The following is a 13936-nucleotide window of genomic DNA, read 5'->3' as shown; positions in this document are numbered from 1 at the left end:
CGTCCACTTTGTTTTTAAAGCGCTAAAGTCGCAATATAGGTGCGAAGGACCACAAAAAAGTATTAGTCAATAAAATTTGCAGCTCCACATCACGTTTCGTCATTCTGACGAAAATGCAAAATTGCATTTTGCAAAACTTCCGTTTCCTGGCACAAATTTCAAAACACGTGACCTCTGGAAAGCCAGTGAGACAGCCTAGATGGCGTATAATGGCGGCCGTGCAGCCGCCATGCGTGTCGAGAATAGAACCTATGGTCGTTTCGTTAACTTGGTATGTACCAAGGTTAGAAGTTTGGTGCTCTCTCTCGTATGTACCAAAATGTGCATACTATGACAAGACCATATGACAAACATAAATTAAATGTCATGACATGCGTGTCATGTAGGTCATGAAACAGCCGCCTATGTCTTGGTGCTCTCATGGTCGTCTCGTTAACTTGGTAGGCACCAAAATTGGCATAGTATGACAGGAGTGTATGACAAACATAAGTGATCTGTCATGACATAAATGTCATGACACGCGTGTCATCTGGCCATGACAATGACCCAGCGAAAAACATTAACACTCAAAAACCACTGAAATGGGTTCCGACGTGGGTACGAAGTGAAGGAAACACTAAAGATGCTCGTAGAACTCATAGTCATGAGCATGACTCAGGAAAAAATGACAATGACTAAGCGAAAAAATATTAACACTCAAAAGCCACTTAAATGGGTTCTGACCTATGTACTAAGTGAAGGAAACACTAATGGATGATGGTAGAAGTCATAGTCATGACCATGACTGAGCGAAAATGACAATGGCTCAACGAAAAATCTAACACTAAAAAAAACACTGAAATGGGTTCGGACGTGGGTACTAAGTGAAGGAAACACTAAAGTATGGTCGTAGAAGTCATAGTCATAGTCATGAGCATGACCAAGGCTTTCACCTTGAGGTCTCTTAGGTGTAGCTAAAGGGACTCCTGAGGACTCATGACATGAATGTCATGACATGCGTGTTATGTAGGTCATCAAAGAGCCGCCCCTGTCTTGGTACTCCCTTGGTCGCTTCCTTAACTTGGTAGGCTCCCCGCGCACTGCTTCGCATAACATCGATTCCCACATAGCGTGGGATCTGCCGGCTTTTTGTAACGACCGGCTCATTGTGAACAAGAGACCTGTACAGATCCCGAAGCATCATGTTTTGTGTTTTGAATTTGGCTGAGTGACATGTGATACTATGGAAGAAGAATCCTACGGTATTCTTTTTGTGCTTAACGAAATTTCCCATTGTATTTAAGATCATCCTAATGCTTCCATATATACTGTCTTTTTGAAGCTCACACCATTTTTCTCACTACTATCAGTCACATTAAAATCATTCTGCATATTATCACCGTTCCTTGAGTTCCCCTTCAGCCGTCGGCTTCTTATTGGGCCAAATCTCCGTAGTGGGTAAGCGCCATGGTTTAAGGAACAAGAGGACGAAGAAGGAACCGCCAGGCGCAGCGCCGACGGCCGCGAAGCTCAAGGTAAGTGCCCTGCTATGGAATTGTGTCATTGTGGCCTCGCTTTCGAGGATTCTGCACATAGGCCGGTGCCTGTAGTGAGCCGTCTTCAGATCGTGGTTTTGGCACGTAAAACCCCATAATTTCATTTTTTCTCAGCTGTGCGCTTCCCTCAGGTAGGCTCCATTCTATGGCTACGCAAGAGCCGTGTGTGCCCTGTAGCTACTCACCAAGGTTGCTGCCGCTTCTTGGTCGTGTATACCCGCTTCCTCGAGACCGTGCATGCAGAGTGTTGCCGTCGTATAGCACCACTCCCAGCGCGGTCCGAGCCCGCTAGGCCACCACCGCAGCGGTGGCCAAGCGGTAGAGAAGCCGCCTCGTATGCGGGTGGTACCGAATTGAAATCCCGGTGCCGCCGGGAACACACCGGTTTTGTCTAATGGGTAGAAATGTTCCCTGGCCTGTCGGCTCTGATGGGGGTGCACATCTCGAAACGGGGCCCAATAGAGTTTTCACGAGTTGTCTCTGGGCGCCTCTTGTTCAACCACAGACGGCCTTGTTGAAGAGCATCCGCCGCGGCTGTGGGAGGCAAGTGCTGGCGCCGGGTACCTACCGGTAAAATAGGTACAAGCACGCTCCCGGTCTGGTGCTCGGCCATTATGGTGCTCTCTAAGCGCTGGTATTTTGGTGTTTGGTATTCCAAGCGCTGGTATTTCAACAATGTTGAAATACCAGCGCTTGGAATGAGGTGTTTGTCTCCAACCCGAAGGCGTCGCCGTCTCAATAGGTGCATTTGGGGCGCCACATGGCAAATGGCCGCCATGCAAACGACCCTTAGATCAATTTTTAAGGTGAAAGCATGTATATCTCATCAGTCACTCGACCTTGAGCGAAAACGCGTCGACGACAAGAAAGGTAAAAAAAGGCTACGAGCCTACGACCTTTGGTGTTAATTAAGGCTACAAACCATCTACCTAGAACCCACCGCTTTGGTGGTAATTAAGGCGAAGTTAATTAAGGCACAGGTAATTGAGATATAGTTAATTAGGGCATTCGAACCCACGACCCTAGGTGGAAGTTCAACCCACGACCTTTGGTGTTAATGAAGACGGAGTTATTTAAGGCACAGTTAATTAAGATAGTGTTAAATGAGGCACTCGAACCAACGACCTTGGGGGGAGTCGAACGCTCGACTTGTGGAATTACGAGGGATGACTAAGCGAAGTACACTAAGCGAATTAAGGGGGATGACTAAGCGAAGAATGCATTGGCACTTGGGTTTTCGCCTTCAAGTCTTCTTAAAGATAACACTAAATACCCTGTGAATATATTTTTTTTTGTGCTCATAAGGGTTTTGACGGGAATTTAGGGCGCAAGCTCCTACCCCAAGCGTATAACCCCTGAAGGAAGCTGAACGCCAGGCCGGGGTACATTTGTGCCCATTTGAACCAGTGGGTGCCCGGCGGCGGTGGAAATCAAACCGACCACATCCCGCAGCCGAAGCGGGCGCCCTTCAACCAGTGAGGGACCAGTGCAGCGAGCACGGAAGAGTCTGGACTAGTCGGAGGCACGGATTCGCAACTATTGACGACCTGTTTGACTTGGGCCAGCGTGTAATCACCAGCCAAATCAGTCATCATCATCAGAGGAATGAAAGGTGGGGAGTTTTAGTAGAGATGCATCCTGGCAAGAATAGAGCAATAAGCAAGGGACGAGAAAGAAACACGACACGAGCACAGACAAGCTACTGGTGTTGTCGAGGCACGGAGACTGCGCGGGAGATCGAGACTTTCTTTTAATGCATAAGCATTTCTTTGGCTACCCAAGGGGAAAACTGTTCGAGCGTCCGTCCATCTTCCGCGTAAGACGATTGCTTTCAAGACAGAGCCAGCAGCAATGTTTTCGCCAGCTGTGAAAGACGACGAACGCGGGAGCAGTGGCACGAGCGCGTCTCTGTGACCGCGTGACGTGTACGCACGCACTAAGCACACCTTTAGTAAGCCAGAACTGTGGAGCAGCCGCGACTTCGGGTCGGAACTTCATTAGCGCACCTGGCGCCGCCACCTGCAGTAGTTTGCGGTCTCATCAGTTCACGTTGCGCCGCCTTCCGCAGCAGTTCGTGTCGCCGCAGCGCTGTCGCATTTACCGTAATAGCGCCAAGACGCATGCACGCGATATTCAACCGACAGCGACAAGCGACACGACAGGCACACCCTGTCGCGCTGTCGTGTCGCGGCGTGGAGCAACCACATGAACGCGACATCGCGAAAAAGAGTAGCGATGAATTTACATTGTTGTGCGAATAAATGTTATCGTGCGTGCGTAAAGAAATCTCAAACTTATCCCGAGGTCAACGTTTTACCTAGATCTAGCTAAAATATGCTATCATCCCCAGTGGAAATCCATCCCATACCGCCAGCGTAAAATGCCGTGGCGCCATCTGGTGAGTAAAACTTAAAACACTTTCTCCGCTCTCGGTGGCGTCTCAGGCCTAACAGTCTCAAAACAAACAACCGATTTCAATAATAACGACAACACAGCGCCGATAATTTGTCCTCAGCTAGCGATGAGTCGACGCGATGACTGATTGTATACTATTTATTTTTTGCTGTCGCAGCAGAGAGCAAGTTGCAAGAGCGAATTCAGATCGAAGCGGCACTGTAGAAGCGGGCAGACTGATTGCTGCCATGTTGTTGCGCAAACGCTGTCGCCAGCGGATATCTTCGCGCTGACTTCCGGGCGACAAGCGATATTTTCTGGCTGGCCAGAAACCGGCGACGCGACCCTCCGCGATCCGCAAAACCTGCCGCTTGTCGCTGTAGCTTGTCGCTGTCGCTCGAAAATCGCGTGCATGGATTTGCGCCTTACTGGAGATGACCGCAGCCGCTGAGCAGTGCAGGATTACCAGCAGTGTGAGCACTCAACACGGCGTCGTTACTACGAATTACTTACGCATCATTCAGATGCGTAAGCTCCCTGAGGAGATTGTACGAAAATTTTATTGCGATAGCAATTATATGGACACTCAAAGCAGATTTCTGCCGTCGCCGTCGCCGTGAGGTTCCGTATGACGTCAACGGTGATGAAATCGTCGTCGCGTGCCGGACGCTGTATGTGCGAGTAAAAGGGCGCGAGGGACGTGGGCTTTCACGGGGAGCGAACGCACGACGGAGAACAAACGCGCGTTCTCTGCCGTGCTCCCTGAAGGGCTGCAGAATTAAGCGTCCCTTTCCTCCTTTACAATCACCATATATATATATATATATATATATATATATATATATATATAGACGGAGAGAGAGAGAGGAGCAAACGACTTCGCCCGTCGCGCGAAAGACCGTGGGGACGAGAGGGAGGGAGGGGAGGCGACGTTTAGCTACGGCACCAAATGTGTATTTATATAACAACGTTGCGAGGCGAGAAGGTGGTAAAGACTTCTGACGCTGCTCGACGAGTTTCCCGTTCTGATCTCGTCAAAAACCTCCGAGCCGCCCCCAGAGGCCCTGGCAAGAGTCATCAACGCCGCGCGCGTTCGGTACGTACGCGGGCAAAACGGCGACGCCGTCGACAACAGTTCTGCGCGTTGCTGGTGCTACTGCATGTCCAAGTTTATACAGCTTATAAAACTACTATCCTTACTCTGTATAGCTCTCTACTAAGTTCCTATCGCAATTGATGCTTCGCCTTTCGGGTGAAACTGCGACATTTTTTTTATTCACGAGTCCGGTGCCATGTACGTCACGACGCGGCCTGTGAGGGTGCATAAGTTAGAGATTCATTATTTAGCCGCTAATCATTAAGATTTTAACACGAGTACGCTGTTATATATTCCTGTTTCCGACAATAAACCATGCAGTTGCTAGCCTGCGCTCGTGTCGTGTTTCGTTCTCCGTCCCTTGTTTATCCCACTGTTCTTTGTCAGCATAGAATACCCATTCGCCCAGCGTTCAGTACTGCATCCTGTTTGCTTCACTGTGCTACGAGCGTCAGCTGATCCCATCTTCAGTCCGGGGAATTTCCTAATGAACTACGTTACGTTGACCCTAATTCTGTTGCACGCCATGGGTAATCTGTTCGGTTCATAACAATACTTCTCCTGCTCCATGTGCAAATGGCGGAGCGCGAAATGAAGGCCATGACTGCTGCGCGCAATCTGTTTGATGCAATGCGAACCTGTAAGCAGCGGGAACGCAGAAATGGATGTCTTGGCAGCTTAATTGGTAGCTTCGCTGAGCGCCGTTGCAAAACGGGTGGTCTAGCCTTTTCGTTTCTTCAGTGTCTACATTGCCCATAAAAGCGGAGAGATCAGTCTTCGAGCACCCGTCACGTGCTTTCACCACAACAGCGATATTTCTTGAAACTTATTTCAATAGCGTGTCTCTTATAGGGAAAGGAAAATCAAGGTTTCTCCTCGGCGTCGCAGCTCTACATTTATCCCATGGGTTATGTGTTTTCCGCAAACTAATCAAAACAAATTATGTGCAGAACCACGACAGGATTATGAGGCACGCCGTAGTGGAAGACTCCGAATTAGTTTTGACCACCTGGGATTCTTTAACTTGTACCCAATGCATGGTACACGGGCGTTTTTTGCATTTCGCCCCCATCGAAATCCGGCCGCCGCGGCCGGGATTCAATGCCGTGCCCTCGGGATGAGCAGCGCAATGCTAAAGCTATTACACCAACACTGCGGGTTTCCCGCGACGTAAAGAATTTAAAAATTCAAAAGTTAAAGTTCAGCATTGTTTGCTGTGTGGTTCTTGCTCTTGTCTATTGTAACGATATATACAGGTTAAAATGTCTCAATGTTGGAATACGTGTCACCCGTAGGCCAACTTCCTATGTGGATGCATGCCGAAACACTAGAGAGAGGACTTTGATAGAAATGACGCTTGCCAGCGTGATACACGCTGCATGAAATGCCAGGAAGGCCGCGCCGCGTCATCATGCATTTCGTTAACAGAAGCGCTACTTACACGGCATTTGATCCCAAGGGGGGCTTGGAATCAAATGCCGTGTAATCCACTATAGGGCATTTTGGTCTACATGCGAAGGAAGAGAAGTGACATGAAAGAGCGCCGACTTATAACAATGTTTATTGGGCACATATACCAGGCTTAAATACCACGCTGTGGCACAACAAAATGTACAGATGGGTGACACGTGTTCGGAACATTGCTTCTAACAAATGACACACAGATCATGTGTCTAAATATTGTACTTCTTTATCGCACAGTGACAATGAAGGGGTACTCACAAATTTGTGAATTTCATGCGCTTCAATAATCTCTCTAGTTTGTTTGCTTTTGTGGTTATTGATAACTTGTGTGCCTTCTAATATGGGCCTGCAATTACCGTCTCGGCAATGGATGCCGAGATGACCAGAAATGGAGTTAAAAACATGATTGTTGTGCTCCTTTAATCGTTCATTAAGACAGCTTCCCGTTTGACCTATGTATTCGCGGCCGCAGGAAAGGAGAAAGTTGTAAACAACAGCTACTGCGCACACGACAAAGCGGATATTATGGTTGGTTCTGCAGCATTTTTTTTTTCGATTGCAGTTAACCTGCCTGCATAAGCGCGATATCTTATCTGGTGCCGAAAACACGACATCGACACCAGTACGCTGACCAACTTTCTTGAGATTATGGTACAATGTGTGGATGTAAGGGATGGCAGTGACTCTCTTTCTGGGAGTGTCGGAATCGGGGTTGCTAGTTTTCTCTTGCTTTTGCAAGCTTCCCGCTACTACTGTCCGGGTACCCGATTGTTGAAGCCTCGGGGCATGTTTTCCAAAACTATTTTCCATTAAGTGGTGACATCCAGCACAGGTGATTGTTCCTAAAAATGAGTTTGAGATCTATGTCTCAAGGTAGTATTAGTATTCCGATATTATCGTAGTATCCCGATATTATCGAGAAATGCTCAAGAGAGGAGCCGCCGCGAGAACGACGATGAAGTGTGTCTATGCTCTTGGCGTGAGCGAGTGTCGGTCTGGCTGTCTGGCTGTACATAGCCTGTAAATATAGCCTCTTTCGTCTGTGTCTTTGCACACGTAACAATATTGTTACGAGATTGCACGCAATGGGACAAAGACGACGTTGACCATTAGGGTGAAAAAGACGATTGCAAAGATGGTATTTCCGCCATCTTGGCAGTGCTACCGCTCGCTGTATATAGTTTGTAAATATATTTTCATTTATGCCGTTTCCCGCGGCATTTTGGTGGAAGTGCTGGGTACTACTCAAGACGTGTCCTGGCAAGTTCCACCATGTCAAAAGACGGGGATATTGAGTCAACCGCAACACCGGCACCCCAGCCAGTGATCTTGATCCAACCCCGTGACTCAGGCTCTTTTTGTGGCACCGACAACGTCGACGTTGATGACTGGATTGGGAATTACGAGCGCGTCGCAACCAACAATCGGTAGGACCCGACAGTGACATTCGCTAATGTCGGTTTCTATCTCAGTGGGATAGCGCACGTCTGGTTTGACACTCACGAAACGGAGCTGACCAGCTGGGATCTGTGTAGGCAGAAGCTTCGTGACCTATTTGGCAAACCAATTGGCCGCCAGAGCGCCGCTTCGAAAGGTCTCTCCTGTCGCGCCCAATCTCCCACGGAGTGGTACGTGTCGTACATCCTTGACGTTATCGCCCTTTGCCGCCGAGTTCATGCCACCATGACCGAGGCGGACAAAGTAAGTCACGTCCTGAAAGGCATTGCTGATGATGCTTTCAACTTGCTAGTCTTTAAGGACTGCTCGACCGTTGAAGACTTTATCAAGGAATACTGGTGTTTTGAAGCACTGAAGAGTCGCCGCATCGTCCAACAATTCACGCGGCTTCCAAACACGGCCGCTACATCGTCCTGCGCGGACGTTGAGCCGCCCAATCAGCAACCGACCACCGATAGCCTTGTCCGCATCGTGCGTCGCGAAATTGAGGCGGCGTCGGCACGTTCCTATTTCGCACGCCCTTCCGACGATTCCCGACCGACAGTCTGTTTAATCGAAGCCGTCGTGAGGGAAGAGCTGGCTAACGTAGGACTCTAGCCTGCTGCCTCCCTTCCTCACCCTCGGGTCAGTTCTGTTCTTCCGCCTTAAAGAAATACTGCAACGTTGTGCCGCTATCGTGATCCGGCCCAGTCGAGAACCCAGGACGAGAAGCCCTTATGTTTTCATTGCCACGGCGTTGAACATATTTCCCGTCAGTGCCGGTATCGCCAACCTTCTTCCCCTTGGCGGAGATTAGCAGACGACGAAGAAAAATAATGGATCATGGGCTGCTGCCTCCGCGCCTGGCGCCAAGATGTGCGCGCACCTTTATCATCATCATGATACCTTTTGTGTTTGTCTCTCGCCATTAAAGGCTTCGTTGAGTGTACCGCGGTTTCGTATTGTCTGGCGACGCAATAAGTAGCCGGCGTTTCGCAACATATGGTGCCGAAACCCACGGACAACGAGCGGATCCCAACGACATGGGCAAAGAGCGCCGGCGCTAAAAGTTTCTTCTAGAAACTGCAGCCAGAGCAACCTGATCCTCATCGGAACCGCATCCAGGGAAGCAACGCGCGGAACCGGCTACCTTACGAGCAAGTAATCCGCGATCCTAACGAAACATGGACCGCCTGAAAGCAAAACTGCTCTGCTAGACGAACCCAATCAACGAAAATCATGAATGAGGCGACGAAGCTGTTGGAGAGTGACTGCAACGACCGCACGGCGTTCGGCAAGCTTCTAGACGAGCTCGCCGCCAGCCCTGAGGAGCTTCGGAAGATCAATGCCGAGCTTGAGGGCGTGATTCCCGTCGAGGATCTTGAAAGAGAGTACGCGTCTGCAGCGCACTATGACGACCAGACGCTTGAGACCCTGACACGCCTCCGGGGCCGGCTTGAAGATCTCAGCGTCAGCTGCAAAGTGCAGAGCTCCTTCCTCGACGACGCTCAATACGCCACCTGCCCCAACGACAGATGCGTCACAGAGCTTCGGACCTCGTCTCCCAACGCTGACCATCAAGCCTTTTCATGGGACGTGTGTCAATGGACGTCGTTTTGGGAGCAACTCAATGGCGCTGTCCATGCCAACACAATTCTGCGCACGACTGATAAATTACACTACTCCGCAACTATCTGGTAGGGGAAGCAGCACCTACCATTGCCGGACTACCAACGACTGAAGCATGTTATGAGAGTGACATTGATCTGCTAAAGCAGAGGTTCGGGGACAGGAGCCGGATGGTACAGCATATCACTTCAGAGCGCTGCGTGAACTGCAGCCCGTGACGTCTCCATCGAATACGAGGGAGTTGCGCAGGCTGTACGACGAAGTCCAACTGAATGTCCGTTGCCTCAACGTCCTAGAAGTTCCAACTAGCAGTTTTGCGGGGATGTGGTGGTGGTGGTGAAAAACTTTATTGAGTGATGACAGGAGAGAGTTGGGGACGGCCTTAAGGGCCGGCCTCACACAAAATCTGGGAGGGGTCCCTAGTCCGGAACCCCTGTGGCTTCTGCAGCACGCGCTCGGGCCACTAGGGCGCGTTGATCTTCCAGGGTCGAGCAGCCGAGCAGGGCAGCCTCCCAGCTCTCTCGGGTAGGGGGGAATGGGAAGGGGTGTGGCGGGACCGCCGGGTTTGATGGGCAGGCCCACACCATGTGAAAGGGGTCCGCGACCGGATGGTCACAGTGTGGGCAGGCCCCGGAGAATGCCGGGTTAAAGTGTCTGAGTATGGCCGGGCACAATACCGGGTTGGTGTAGAGACGGAGGAGCCAGCGCTCGTCCGCCTTGTTTAGGCCCGATGCCGGTGGTCAGAATCTGAGCCTGTCCGATTTGTACAGGGCCGTGATTTGTTTGAAGGATGTAGCCGGATTTGGTGCTGGAACATCAGGCGAGGGAGGGTGAGGCGGATCCCGGTAATTTAGTGCGCGGGCTGAGGCAGCGGCAGCCTCGTTTCCACCTAGTCCTGTATGGCCAGGGGTCCAGATGATTGTACGCGGGTTGGGGCAATCTAGATAGTAGCATCGTTTAAGAATTTGGGCTGCGCGTTCAGTGATGCAACCCTGGATGAGATTTTGGCACGCACTCCGCGAGTCGGTAATGATGATCCAAGATGCGGGGTCCGCTGCGGCGAGTGCTATGGCGACTTCTTCCGCGTGTGTGATGTCGGGTGCTCGTAAAGGGAGCCCTTGAATAGGTACGTTTCGGTGAACAACAGCGGCCGTGTACCAGCCGCCGTGATGCGGGCCGGATGCGTCCGTATAGAAGACCCCCGTGCGTGAGCCATAGCGTTGCTGTAGGGCGTTAGCCCGAGCTATACGCCTACCATCGTGGGTCCCCTTAGTCATGTTTTGGGGCAGAGGCGGAATGATTAGGGCAACACGCCAGTCCTCGGGTATCGTGGTCCGCTCTTCTACCGTGTAGGTGTAGGAGATGTGTACACGGTGTAGGAGGTCTCTCCCAGCCTGCGACGTGCCAAGTCGCAGGTACTGGTTGTTGAGATGAGCCTCGTTCCCCGTATGTGTTTGTCATGCCCAGGTCTGCGAGACGTTGGTTAGATGTCGAGATGGGGAGGTCAAGGGCACGTTTGTAGATATTGCGGAGTATACAGTCGAGTGTATTCTCGCCGCATTTACGCAGACGCAGGTAGGGGGTCGAATACAGGATTGCGGGGATGCTCTATGACGTTCTGCTTCAATCCCTGCCACAAGAAATCGTCGCGGCGTTCCACTGCCATAGCCGTCTCCAGGATGACGCACAAGGCACGGCATCCTCTGCTTCAGGGGAGGCAACCACAAGGTCTTGCAAGAAACTCGAGCAGCTCTTGCGATATCCACAGATAGAGCTCGAAACAAGAGAGCAGTGTGCTCCATCGGCATCCTCCTTCAAAGGCGGCGGGCCCACAGAAAGCATGTGCCATCGTCATCAGTCCTGAATACATCGGAAGAATCGAAACAAATCCGCAACGAATATTTCTTTTGCACATCTACAAGACATGCAACCGAGGTATGCAGCGCTACCTTGACCATATCAGAGAAAAAGAACCGGCTGGCTAAAGCTATGCGGTGCTACCGATGTACTATAAAGGGCCACCGCGCAAACGAGTGCCGGTGGAAGTTGGTGTGTGTGGCATGCAAAGGCAGGCATGCTTCAACGATGTGCGACCCAGTTTTTCGAGCGTCAAGGGGCGAGAAGTCACATAATGTGGTATCTTATGCTACCAAGGCAATGAAGGCAGAGAGTCCGCGGTCGACTGCCGTTACAAGCTGTCAACTTGACGAGGCCATTAATTTACAAACTTTTCGTTCTTGGATCATCGGTTTCAACGAGACGTCTTATATCAGAGGCATCTTCGGCGGAGGCAGTCAACGCACGTTCATTAAGGAGGACGTGGTGGCGCGGTTAGGACTAAAAATCATTAGAGAGACATGCCTAGCGGTGAACACGTTTGCGTCAGACGCTCCTTTTCCTGTGAGAAATTGCAATGTCGTCGAAGTTCGTCTCCGTAGTCAATTTGATGACAGCGAGCACATCATTAAAGCGACAGCCATGCCAGTAATTTGCCACGACATCCCTGCCACGGCTATGGAATGTTCCTTCGCAGCCAAATTACGCGAGCAAAGTTACCGCCTGGCGGACGATGGAACTGTGCATCGCGGATGTGGCGAGAAAGACATTAGCCTGGTAATAGAATCTGATTAACTGTGGAACATCTTGAGCCGTGACATCATACGCAGCACGGAAGTGCAAGGATTGGTCGCGGTCAAGACCACTCTCGGCTGGACGCTACAACGTCCTGCCATGAAAACGAGCTTCATAAACGGAACATCCGAAGTGATGATCTGCGTACTCCGAGTGCAAGCTGGAGAAGCTAAAGGATCAGACCAAAGCACACTGGAGTCCTTTTGGACGTTGGATGCTATGGGAATTGCGCCAAAAGAAGCAACTCTTGGGCACGTAGACACGTTGTCTGTTTTCCAACGTAAACTTGTAAAGATTGAAAAGCGGTACAAAGTAGTCGTGCCGTGTAAAGACCCAGATATCGAGCTGCTGAAAGACAAAGCGTCGCATTCAATCGTTTACAAAATCTGGTTTAGCGCATCTCGACGCCTGAAGGATTGCTTGAGAGATACGATACGGCGATTCGTCAGTACATATTGTTTCCGGCCATACTGAAGTTGTACTTGACAAGGAATCGATAGATGGCCCTGCGTACTACATGCCACACAGGGAGGTTATTCGTGAGGACTCACTCACAACCAAGCTGCGCGTGGTTTTTGATGCGTCCTCTCAAGCCAAAGGAGAGCGATCTCATAACAGTTGTCTCGAAACTGGCCCGAACCTAAACGCGGACTTACTGCAGGTTCTCCTTCGCTTCAGATGGTACCTAGTGCCCATTACAGCAGACATCGAGAAGGCGTTACTGCAAGTGGAGATACGAAAAGAGGACCGTGACCTGTTCAGATTTCTGTGGTTTGACAAAAGTCCTACTGTTCCTTTCAAGGAAGAAGTGGTCGAGGTTTGGTGTATGACCAGAGTACCCTTTGGATCTAAGCAAGTTCATTCATGCTTACGGCTACTATACATCATCACTTGAAGACACAAGTTCATCCCGAGAAAAGGGCCGTAGCACAGCTACTTCTGAAATCCTTCTACGTCGATGACTTCTTATTCGGAGCGAATGTCTTAGAAGCAGCGGCGACTCTTAAGTGCACAAAAGAGCTGACGGATGATGATGGCATGCCTTTAAGGAAATGGAGCTCAAGCTGTAGGCAACTAGAACAACTGTTCGACTCCAATGATGCTCTTACCTATCTAGCCTATGAGAACGCTGGACATCAAGAGAGAGTGCGAAGGATGGGTTGGTCGAAAGCATCAGACGCCTTCATCTACAAACCCGAGAATATCTTTAGTTTCTTGGCGAAGGCAAAGGACACAAAGCGTTTTGTCCTTCAGACAGTCTCGAGGATCTACGACCTATTAGGATTTCTCGCACCATACGTAGTGCGAGCAAAAATGCTGTTTCAGCAGTTATGTGTTTCGAAGGTCGACTGGACGAAGATGTTCCTGATCACATCGCGGAAAAATGGCACGACTGGAGAAACAAGTTGATCCATTTGTCGAAAGTTAGCGTTCCCCGTCACCTCATGAGTGGAGTTGCAGAACTGCCTGACCTTCAGCTACACGTTTTCGTCGACGCCAGCACAAAAGCGTACGGAGCTTGTGCATACCTTCGTGTAGAAGATGTGAATGGGAGCGTGGCTAGCACTCTGATTGTAGCCAAGTCAAGGATAGCCCCACTGAAAGCTCTATCCTTGCCGCGATTAGCGCTAATGGGTGCGTTAACAGGAAGCAGGCTGTTAAAATATATGGTGGAAAGCTGCGGAGATCTCATGCCACCCGCGCAATGTTTTCTTTGGACTGAGTCAACCATAGTGCTTGGCTGGTTACA

The 13936-nt window shown here is 50.3% G+C and overlaps 1 protein-coding gene across 1 annotated transcript in view; it reads left to right on the top strand.

Annotated features, from left to right (window-relative positions):
- Positions 1–1474: 1474 nt before the first annotated feature.
- Positions 1475–13936, top strand: part of LOC125946196 (uncharacterized) — a 146900-nt gene continuing 134438 nt past the window's right edge. Inside the window, exon 1 of the mRNA XM_049668697.1 lies at positions 1475–1514. The gene's annotated coding sequence lies outside the window, so the exon portion shown is untranslated. The remainder of the gene's footprint in view (positions 1515–13936) is intronic.

Source organism: Dermacentor silvarum, chromosome 6 (assembly GCF_013339745.2).
Source record: "Dermacentor silvarum isolate Dsil-2018 chromosome 6, BIME_Dsil_1.4, whole genome shotgun sequence".
Lineage (NCBI taxonomy): Eukaryota > Metazoa > Arthropoda > Arachnida > Ixodida > Ixodidae > Dermacentor > Dermacentor silvarum.
Note: the sequence above shows the minus strand (reverse complement) of the source record. Positions and strands in the feature narration are given on the sequence as shown.